The following is a 10,792-nucleotide window of genomic DNA, read 5'->3' as shown; positions in this document are numbered from 1 at the left end:
GTATGAACTTCACTTTCAACAGGGGGAGTAGGAGAAATAAGCTGTAACTAATGTGTTATTCATAGAGTTTCCCTGAGCAGACAAAGAAGCTCCACTGCTAGTTCTCAGTACAAGATTTGCCAGGAGGTTTCACCAGGAGGGAAACATAGCTGGACTGAGGAAGTAAATACTGAAGGGACTAAGAGAAATGTGGGGATGATCCTCAAGAACTTTTGGCCAGCAACGGAGAGAGAAGGGCAATACTTTTGAGTCACATTTTCTAAACTGCACAACGGCATGTAGTTTGTGGAAGGATAAGATTTTTCTGCAAAACATTTCAGTGTGAAACAAGTGGATCAGGAGACCAGCAAGATAAGTACAGTGCCCACTTAGGTCATGTAAACCCTTATGGTGGGCTGCTATTTTCAGTGAAAAGTTGAATCAGACACATTTGTCATAAATAGTGCATGGGGGTATTCAAAGAAAAGTTAAGCAATGCAATATTCAAAATGAATCTGAGGACAATGTACTTCGGTTAAATAACATATTTGAAATACACTGGACTCTTATTTGTGATTTTCCTCAGGAGTGTATTAGTACAATAACAAAACAGATGAGGTGTAATGCTTCATTTGAAAAGATTGGGTCTTCAAGGGCTCATTTACTGTCCAGCAAGGCTCTGCAGACTGGTCTTCCCAGACACAGCAGTTCCCAGGTTTGGATGCTGAGGCAAGAGCCTTGGAGTGCAAAGCAGTCCAACTGTGTCCGAACATAAGGTCACCACCAAGAACATATGAGATGAATAAATCTTTATTGGGCAGGGCTGCAAAACATTAGGTAATGGGGTCAGTGACAAAAAAAGAACTTCTGAATCATTCTCCAGAATGTGCACAAGAACAGAAGTTCAGGCCTCTAGCAAGGGGCAAAACTTGTGCTTCTGATGCTGATAGGAAAAAAAGGAAAGAAAAATCATGCAAGAGGTTTCTTCTACTTAAGTGCATGTATTGTATACACCTATACTGTTTCAGTTTGCAAGAGGTCATGGTATTTTCCATAGCTCAGACTGGATGCAAGTGCTAACACAATCCTTTTTACTTATTTTTCAGCTTCCATCACTACATTTGTCTTTTTCCTTCTTCTCACCATCTTCCTCACCTACAGATGGAGAAACTGAGATGAGAAAAAACAGAAAAAACCTCCCAGAAAAACTCTCCATTTCTGGAGAAGAATTTCAGTGCTCATTTTCACCCTGAACTGTGGCTGATAGTTAAATATCCCTTCTCCCTCTCCCTATGGGAAATATAATTCTGAGAACTCTTTGCTCACAATGAATTAAACACTTATGAACCATATTGGAATTCATTTTTCTGTTGAATTGGATTGTGCCCAATGGGGATAATTACATAGTTGAGAAGGTTGCTGGGTGAAACCTGAGCTGTCCATCTATTCAGGTCAGATACCCAAGAGCCTACAGGCTAGCAGTTTGGAGTCCTTCTTCAATTTATTTATTGAAACATACAGCATGAGCTATTTCCTCAGAACAAGGACTGCTCTCCTGTAAGGGAGGAGAGCCGCTAAGAAGTGGTGAGACCTTGAAGAGAAGGCAAGAATATCAGAAGGAACCAATCCTGGATCCAAAAGTGAATCCAGACTTTAGGTCCCCAGTTGATCCATTTTAATGATCTGTGCTGTAATTGCTGCTCTGTCCAGGACAGAGACTCAGCCAGAAAGACTTTAGCTTCTCTGCTGAGAGGACTTTGGCCACCTGCAGGATGCTTTGGTCCCTGCTTACTCCTGTCTGTTCCTGAGCCACCTTGTTTCAGAGTCTGCCCTGTATCAGGGGAACGCTACTTCCCTCTCTACATCAAGCGTGGCCTCATCTGCTTGGGGCATGTAGCACATCTCATCTCAGAAGTGCTCTGAACTAAATCGTGAACTTTTCAGATCAGAACTGGCTGGGCTCTTTTTTTCCTCTCTCTTTCAAACATCATGAAGGATGTGCAGTACAATACAGACAAACAAAAGCCAAGAAAAAAATGGAATTGTCCAGGGTGTGCAAAACTCATAAATAAACTGTTACTGGGAAGAAAACACAATCCAAAGAGGAATCTGAAGAAGAAGACAGGTATTCAGTCAACCATCCTTCCAGTTTAGTGAGCTGTCTAATGGTTTGTTGTCAGAGAGAAGGGATAAGAAACAAGTACTAACATGTTTTTCTGCACTTGTTGCTGCAAGAAGAAATAACTTGTGCATTAAAATGAGACACTTAATAAAACTGAATATTGCTGAAATTGAGATGGTGCAGTTTCAATGGGGTGGAATTGCACTTCAGATGTGAAGTTCCACTCTTCCCTTTTCAATTTCTATTTCTTTTAATCTGTATTTCCATGACTGTGCCTAGGAGGTGTTTGCTGATGGATTCAACTTAGTCTATCATGCTTTAAAAACTAGTATTGTAAAAATAATAATCTAAAGCACAAAATTGTGTGTAAAGAGACATGTCATGATCTCTGCATTTACATCAGACAGAGGAACAAAAGAACCTGAATGTAAAATGAATGTAGCCAACCCAAAGGAATTCTCTTCCTGATTAATTAGAAAGTAGTTACGGAAGGAAAACCTATGCCTGCTCACTGCTGCTAAGGCTGGGCTGCCTCTAACAGAAAATGTTGTCCAGTCTTGTCTTAATTGCTTTGTGCAGCATTGCTACTGTTTATCTTTCTGGGAAATGGTTCTAGTTTTAAGAAGCCTAAAGAAAAAACCATTACAAAATAAGCAGAAATATCTTCTGCATAGTTTTGCATAGTTCAGGCAATCACATGCACTGAGTTTTGTTCAGTAATTTCACATTTTGCCTTTGAGCGTGTTCTCACCTCGTCTGAATAGACTTTCTCATTTGCTTTCTGTGCTTCAGATGTGGGGGCAAGGTGTGCCTGAAATCAACTCACCTGTACAAATAATGCTTCTGCTTTACTCTGGTTTTGGCTTTCCCGAGGTAATTAGTGAGTGCTGGGCCAAGGCACTCCACAGAAATCTCTTTTCTCTCTCATGCCGCCCTATTATGTGTGGAATTGATTTTCTGACTCAAAGTCAGCACCCTCATCTTGTATGTTGTCCCTCTGAAGGCTCACCATTTATATCATGTGGGAGGAAAACTAGCTGTCGCGTTATTTAGTGAGTAATATAATTGTATAGTACTTGCTTTTGTGAAGAGGATGGAGTCAATGCCAGGAAACTAGTGTGGAGGCAAGAGAGACTGCAGGCATATAGCCCTGTGTTCACTGAGCAACTTTCTGTGCTGAGATGTCACTGTGTTGAAATAGATTACTGTTTATATTAATATTAAAATATGAAAGGGGCTTTTTTCCTTTGACAAAGTCAGGTTGGTTGGAGTAAAACTGCATTCCAATGCATGGATTGATTTACTGAATGCAGGCAAAACAATACAGCCTGACTACTGTGCCTTCTTTAACAGTATTTCTTATCCTAGTTGGCTCCACCTGCAATCTCATGTACATACCTAGAAAAGAGATTGGTACCTCTCCAGTCTTCACAGGCAGCTGCCCAAGAGGTGTCCCAGTGCTAGGATGGGCTATAGACTGGCATGAATTCATAGTGCATGCACAGTTACTTGGTAAACATTTGTTGGCCCAGAAATAGGAATCCTTCTTCACTGGCCGTAATTGCCCAAAATATTATTTCTTATTCAAGAAAACAAGCTACTGAAATTCATCCATTTTCTTTATGATTATACCCTTCAAATATTTACAGGGTAAATTATGATCTTGCCTTTTTCATAATTTAATTAATTCTCAGTCAGACAGTTGTGTTGTATTCATCTTATAAAACTTCTCTTTGTATGACTAGTCAGCCTCTGGAGCCCTTTAATTGTGTGTGTTGCTCTAATTGGAAATCCCCTCTCATTTGTCTATGGAGTGTGTCTTTTTGCACAAAGTTCTGAGAAAGGTTAGCATTCTGTGTGAAAAGGAAAAGGAGAAGGAAAGAGCTTTTTGAAGTTAAAACAGCAAACACCCATTAGAAGGAATTTACTTCTATTCATGGGCTGATCCATTTAGTGACCACTGGAATTATCAATCTCTTCATTTGAGGCCTGATGAGTGGGATTTAGTTTAGGTTAAAGATGGTTAGAATGCTACTTGATGCTGCAGGTAGGTTGCCTTTAAACCCCCCTGGTGGACTGAGGAAAGGATGAAAAGGAAAAAGGCTTCTGAAAACAGGTTATGAGTGACAGATGCTTTGCAAGCCAGAGACCTCTGTCTACTTCTAAGAAATTCCCAAAATGTAGCTAACAAAAGTACAAATGCAAATTTACTGTACAGGGTTCTGTAGCTCCACTGGATGGCTTTGAATGTATCTGAGCACTGAGAATAGCTGGCCATATACTGTAGAGTACAACATGTTTTTCAGAAAAATAAAGCTGGACTATTGCAAGTATTGAACAGGTTTCATATGTTACCAATCAAAGAATTTAATTTAGTGCACACAAAATTTATGGGATTCAAAGACTGGCTAATGGGATGGATGTCCCCGCACAGGGATTGCTGTCTTCCACTTAGTTGTCAAATCTGAATGATACTTTACATGAAGAGCTGTCACTGTGAAAACATTTATGTAGCAAGAAGTAAATTTAGTACTGTTTGACTTCTATCTAACAGCAATTCAGAATGTCTGAATGACATTAATGGTTCAAAATTCAGGTCCCGAGGAAAGGATTGTGAACTGCAATGATATTAATCTTAGACAATAAGATATATGAACTCATGTACCTACCCTGAAAACTGAGATTTACTTGCAATCTCTTCTACCTATTTTACTATGCGTTATTGCCCTGTAAGACTACTGTGGATCAAACTGAACAGAAGCTCTCATTTATTTCAATTTGGTTTATACACTTCTATTTGTGCAGTTAGCTTTCATTTTTCTGTACCAACTTATACTAATATGGCTGACAAAAATATCCACATACATATCTGAACTTAATGTAGATTTAACCTAAAATTAAGGCAAGGACCATCTAGACGAGCTGCAGAAGATCCTTCCAGCTGAAAAAAGGAGACACATGCAGTAGGTTGGTGGTATAAATGCCTGGTTTTGAAATGATGGAGAACAATGAAATGCTTGCCTCTAACCAGATGCCTCAGCTCTTCTCCACCAGTAACCTTTTGTCCACTGTTCCTTACACTGCTAATTAAGCACTTGGACAGCTTCTGTAAGTCTCCTGCACAATAATTTTAGTCTCTGGAATATTTTATTTTAGCTTGGCCAAGATTAAATCAGTTTTCTGTAAAGTTAGCTATAGTTCAGGGAACAATCATGCATGCATGTGTGATATATCTCTTTCCTGTACAAGATGACCTTGAATACCTTCACTGGAAATATTCCTATACTGGAAAGCAACAGCAAATTCATGTTGAGTAGCAACATATCAGTTAGTGGATTCATCCTGCTTTCTGTGCATGTTGGCTGGGTGTGTAATGTTCTCCTTTGGCATAGTTTCCACATTAAAATCTCTTGGTATTAAGATAGTTAACTCCTTCTCAGGAAGAGGAACCATGCTAAAGAGATGCTGGATTTCATAACTTGGCCAATTATTGCTGCTGGAATCTGGGAGACTAACCCTTTATTCCCAGACACGAGAAATGAGTTTATAAAAGGCACTGAAGGCTCTCAGGGCATGCTGGAGGAATGAGGGACAGTGCTGTCTGCCTCCTGGCATGCTGCAATGCATGCAGATGAGGGCAGGGAAAAGACAAACTTATGACTAAGAGACAGTTTCCTACTAGTTGCTTGAACTGAGGTTCTGCTCTATGGATCACTACAGACAAAAGAAATGCTGGGCATCTCTCTGTCATAGCTCTGAGTCACTTTCCACAGGCAAAACAGTCCAATTTTTAATATTCAGAAGCCTTTAAGCAGGCTGGTCCTGCAAACTTCTACGTGAACAATCTATAATTGAAGATTAAAACCTAAGTCCATTATCAACTAACAACCATCTCCTATCTCCTTTGGATAGCTAACACAAAAATGGGCAGGACAACATATCAGCTGTACAGGGACTGGGAGGCCAAGAAAATTTACCAGCAAACTCCTAGAGGAGTTTTGAGACAAGAGAATTCTCAAAGGAAGAGCTATTACCAGGTAACACAGAGATCAAACTAAAACCGAAACAGCACGATTTAAAAACTTTTGTTTATGTATTACTCCAATGTCTTTCATCAGTAAAATTTTAATGCAAGTTAGGGGCCTAGGAGTGCAGAGGTAGAGTTTTTTGAAACTGGTTTGGAAAAAGTGTAAAGAATCAACCTTGTTTATTATTTCACAGAATCACAGAATATGCTGAGTCGGAAGGGACCCACAAGGATCATTGAGTCCAAGTCCTGGCCCTGCACATGACCATTCTCAAGAGTCACACCATGTGTCTGGGAGTAACACCCAAATGTTTCTTGAACTCAGTCAGGCTTAGTGCTGTGACCACTGTCCTGGGTAGCCTGTTCTAGTCCCCAACCACCCTCTGGGTGGAGAACTTTTTTCTAATATCCAACCTAAACCTCCTCTGACACAACTTCAGACCACTCCCTCAGGTCCTGTCACTGATCACAACAGAGAAGAAATCTCTATGTCTACCCTTCTTCTTCCTCACCCCAGGAAGTTGTAACTGCATGGAGGTCTCCCTTCAGTCTCCTCTTCAGGCTGAAGAGACCAAGTGACCTCAGCTGCTCCTCATACAACTTCCCCTCCAGGCCCTTCACCATCTTCATTGCTCTCCTTTGGATGCTCTCCAATAGCTTAATATCTTTACACTGTGGTTCCCAAAACTGCACACAATATCCAAGGTGAGGTTGTCCCAGTGCAGAGCAAAGAGGGACAATCCCCTCCCTTGACCGGCTGGTGATGTTTTGCTTGATGCCCCCCAGGACATGGTTGGCCCTCCTGGCATCCAGGGCACTGCCCACTCAGATTCAACTTGCCATTGACCAGGACCCCGATGTCCCTTTCTATGGCACTGCTTTCCAGCATCTCATTCCCCAGTCTGTGCAAACACCCAGGGTTGTCCCATCCCAGGTGCAGAATCCAGCACTTTCCCTTCTTGAACTTTTCATGGTTTGCCCAGTCCTCTAACTTGTTGAGATCTCTCTGCAGGGCCTCCCTTCCTCTCAGGGAGTCAACAGGTCCTCCAGTTTTGTGTCATCTGCAGACTTGCTTTGTATCCCTTCCAGTCCTGTATCCAAGTAATTTATGAAGATGTTGAAAAACACAGGGCCAAATAAGTCTGTTTTATTTCTTTATATAAAAATATATTCCCCTGCACATAGAGCTAAACAAAGAATTGGGCCTCTGCATAAATTCTCAAAAAAAGCAACCAGTGTCTTACAATTTCCCTACTTTCTTTCAGAAGATGGCACAGCCCTGAGTTCCTATCTCAGGGCAGTGTGGCATGAATGACAGAATTTTAAGGATTGGAAGGGATCTATGGAGATCATCTAGTCCAACCTTCCTTGCCAAGGCAGGGTCACCTAAAGCAGGTTACACAGGTGTCCAGGTTAGTTTTGAATGTCTCCCAAAAGGGAGACTACATGACTCCCTGTTTAAGTGCTCTGCCACCCTCAACATAAAGAAGTTCTTCCTCATGTTGAAGTGAAACTTTTTGTGTTTTAATTTTTGCCCATTGCTCCTCATCCTGTAGCTGGGTACCACTGAAAAGAGTCTGGCACTATTCTCTTGTCACCTGCCTTTGAGGTATTTATATGCATTAATGAGATCCCTCTTAGAGTTCTATAGACTAAAGAGGCCAATTCCCACAGTCTCTCTTCATAACAGGAAGATTTTCCTTGTGAAGGCACATAATCAGTTTCTCATTCTATGTTACCCCAGGCCTGATTTGGCTTTCAAGAAATTCTGACTTGTATTTATTATGACAGAAAACTTAAGGATGGAAGATGATGCACCCAGGTAAAACTTCGGCATTGTAAGGTAGATGACAGAAAGAAGAAAGGAGCTAACATGTGCCTTGCTGTGGGTGTTCCTTGGCACATCCTTGCTGATTTTCTAGGGACTGATGAAACTGTTAATGTCTCTTGGGCTTTGCTTTTTGAAGTTTACTCATATTCCTGAGCTTGTTTACTCTATTCTACTTGACAGAAGTACCTGCTGTGTGATTTGAGTTGACAGGTTAAGATCTCTAAATCTCTAGATGGATAGAAAGCTAACTAGAATTCACACTCTTGCTGATGTAATAAAGGCAAAATCACTGTTTTGTAATAATGGCAAAATCCTGTCACCGGTATGTATCAACCGTAAAATGATCAAATTGTTTCTATGTCATGGGATAGTTCGTCTTTGAAACAATCTGATCTGTCATAAAGCATGTTCAAGAGGTGCTGCCCTTTCTTAAGCATTTTTGCCTACCTCTACAATGCTGCTCACAGTTATCTCAGTTTTGTGGGTCCAGTTGTATTTAGCGTTGGGATAGAAATGAGGTTAGGGATGGAAGGGATGTCTAATGAAATGGAATGCAGTGAGGATAGGAATGAGTGACCACAGGGAGACTTCTGCAAGTGCAGCTCTAACTAAAAATGCATATATGACTGTGTCTATGGATGCTGGCATTTGTTTTGTTGAACATGGCACATAAGAATTTTAATCCTTCTTCCCAGGTCAGGAAAACTCGGAGATCTGTGGAAGATGGACACATAGGTGATGCGAAGGAAATGATTCTGGTGATTTGGTTTTGCAATGGTCATGTTACCTGACATTCAACACATATGTGAATGAGGTTTCTGAGACAGTTCTACAGCATCCCTTTGAAAAGGAAGTTAAATCGCCTGCTGGTAGAGGTCAGCATTGGCCCTGATATGTTGGCCTCTATCAGCCTGTTGAAAATACTACCTGTGGAAACAGAGGCTGTCTGAATGGTGCAGTGTAAACTGGTCCTTGCAAGCCTTAATCTGGATATTTCTACATGTTTTCAGTCAGTTTACTAGACTGTCAGACACAAAATTATTGTGTTTAACAATAATGTTCACTTGAACTGTAAAGCTCTATAATATTCTCATCTGCCAATGTTTTAATTACAGGCTACCATTTGCTAAGGGAAACTAAAATTAGAAGTGGATGAATGGATTTTGAAACTCATTTTGAAGGGGAAGATTTTCTTTCTCTCTTTTTTTTTATTTTTTTTTCCTTTTCCCAAGGAAATTGCATTCTTGGGAGAACTCAAAACCAGAAAGACCAGAATGGCCTCTCCTGAGCCATAGGGTGGAGAAGACTTTGCAAACCAAAGGTCAGATACAAAAAGACGTCTATTTATAAGTGACAAAGCATAACAACAACAAAAGAGAGAAAAGGACGGTGTGCACATGGAGAAGGATTACAGGAGACAGGGGCAAAGTAAACAAGAAATCTTGATTTGTAGTTTTGTCAGTGATAAGTGAATGAACATTTTGCAAAGTAGCTCAAGAAAAGAAGACAACTGCAGTGGTGGAATGGTCCAGTGAGTAATATAGGGAAGAGTACCTCCATCTGTAACTGATGGGATTGAGGGATGCCAGTGATTCCAGAGAGCTGGGTTTTACAGGGAGGTCCCATTATGCTGGACTCTTCAACAGCTCCTCCTGAGAGCTATTCCTAAATGAGCACCGAGTCTCACATTAGCTTACAGGGTGAGGGCTGTAGCTTCCAAACTGCAGGCACATAAAATGCTGTGGGAAAAGGGAGGCCTGAATAAATGTGAGTTCTTCAACATGGGGATTCAACATCGCTACAGAGTACACCTCCAAAATGGGAAGAAGAATGTTCCTTGTGTACAGCTCATAAGTAATCTCTGGTCTCTGTCTATTTGGCTGATTAATCTTGCAGTAATGCATGATTTTTTCTTTTTTTTTTTTTTTTTTATTAGGTATGTATAACTGCTCTGAGAAAAAGATTAGAATTTGATTTCATAAAATAAATGAATTTTTTAGAGATGGACGGTAGTTTAATAATACAGGATATCTTAATGGATTAATGATATGTATAACATGTTACTGTAAATATTCTGCTGTTGTGAAACATTTTTAAGTTACTAGGAGATAGTATGGTATCAGTCCCATGAGGTGTTTCTGTGCAGTGAACTACTGAATTACCACAGACATTCAACAGAAAGTGTGTGATTTTGCTGATGACAAAATCAGCTCCAAAGAAAGTTTTCCAGGAACAGGTTTTCTCTGCAGACTCTCATTGAGTCTACAAAGCAACACCAGGAGCCAATGGGAGTTTTATGTTGTGTGTGATGTAAGCTTGAACACTGTGTCCACATCAAATTTTGTCACTTGAAGGCGACAAAGGTTCAAAATATTGCTTTTGTCTGGCATCTCTCAAATAGCCTCAATTTATGTGTACAACATGCCACATTCATCCACGCATTTGATACCTCACTATGTTTAAATTAAGAGAGAGGCATGAATCCAGTCCCTGGAGCCATCCAGTTCCCAGACTGTGGGAAACATACCTTATGCAGAATATACAACCTTAAAATCAACCTGCCATGTGACTTTGGGGTGTGACGAGTTAGTTGCATTGGCCCTTATACTTACTATTTCAAACTTAGGCATGCATAGCACTCTACAAAATCAAATAAAGACAAATGTGAGAGAAGCAAATAGTTCATACTCTGAAGAGTTTACCAATTAAGTTTCACAAGACTATTGAATGAATTTCTGCATACATAAGGCACAGAGAACCAAATGGAACTAACCATGGAAAGCATGAAAAAATGGCAAAGGTATATAATGTAGTTACACTGGAAATCAATGCA

The sequence above is a fragment of the Pithys albifrons genome, chromosome 2 (assembly GCF_047495875.1).
Source record: "Pithys albifrons albifrons isolate INPA30051 chromosome 2, PitAlb_v1, whole genome shotgun sequence".
Classification (NCBI taxonomy): Eukaryota; Metazoa; Chordata; class Aves; order Passeriformes; family Thamnophilidae; genus Pithys; species Pithys albifrons.
The sequence above is the reverse complement of the archived record's forward strand: the minus strand, read 5'-3'. Positions refer to the sequence as shown.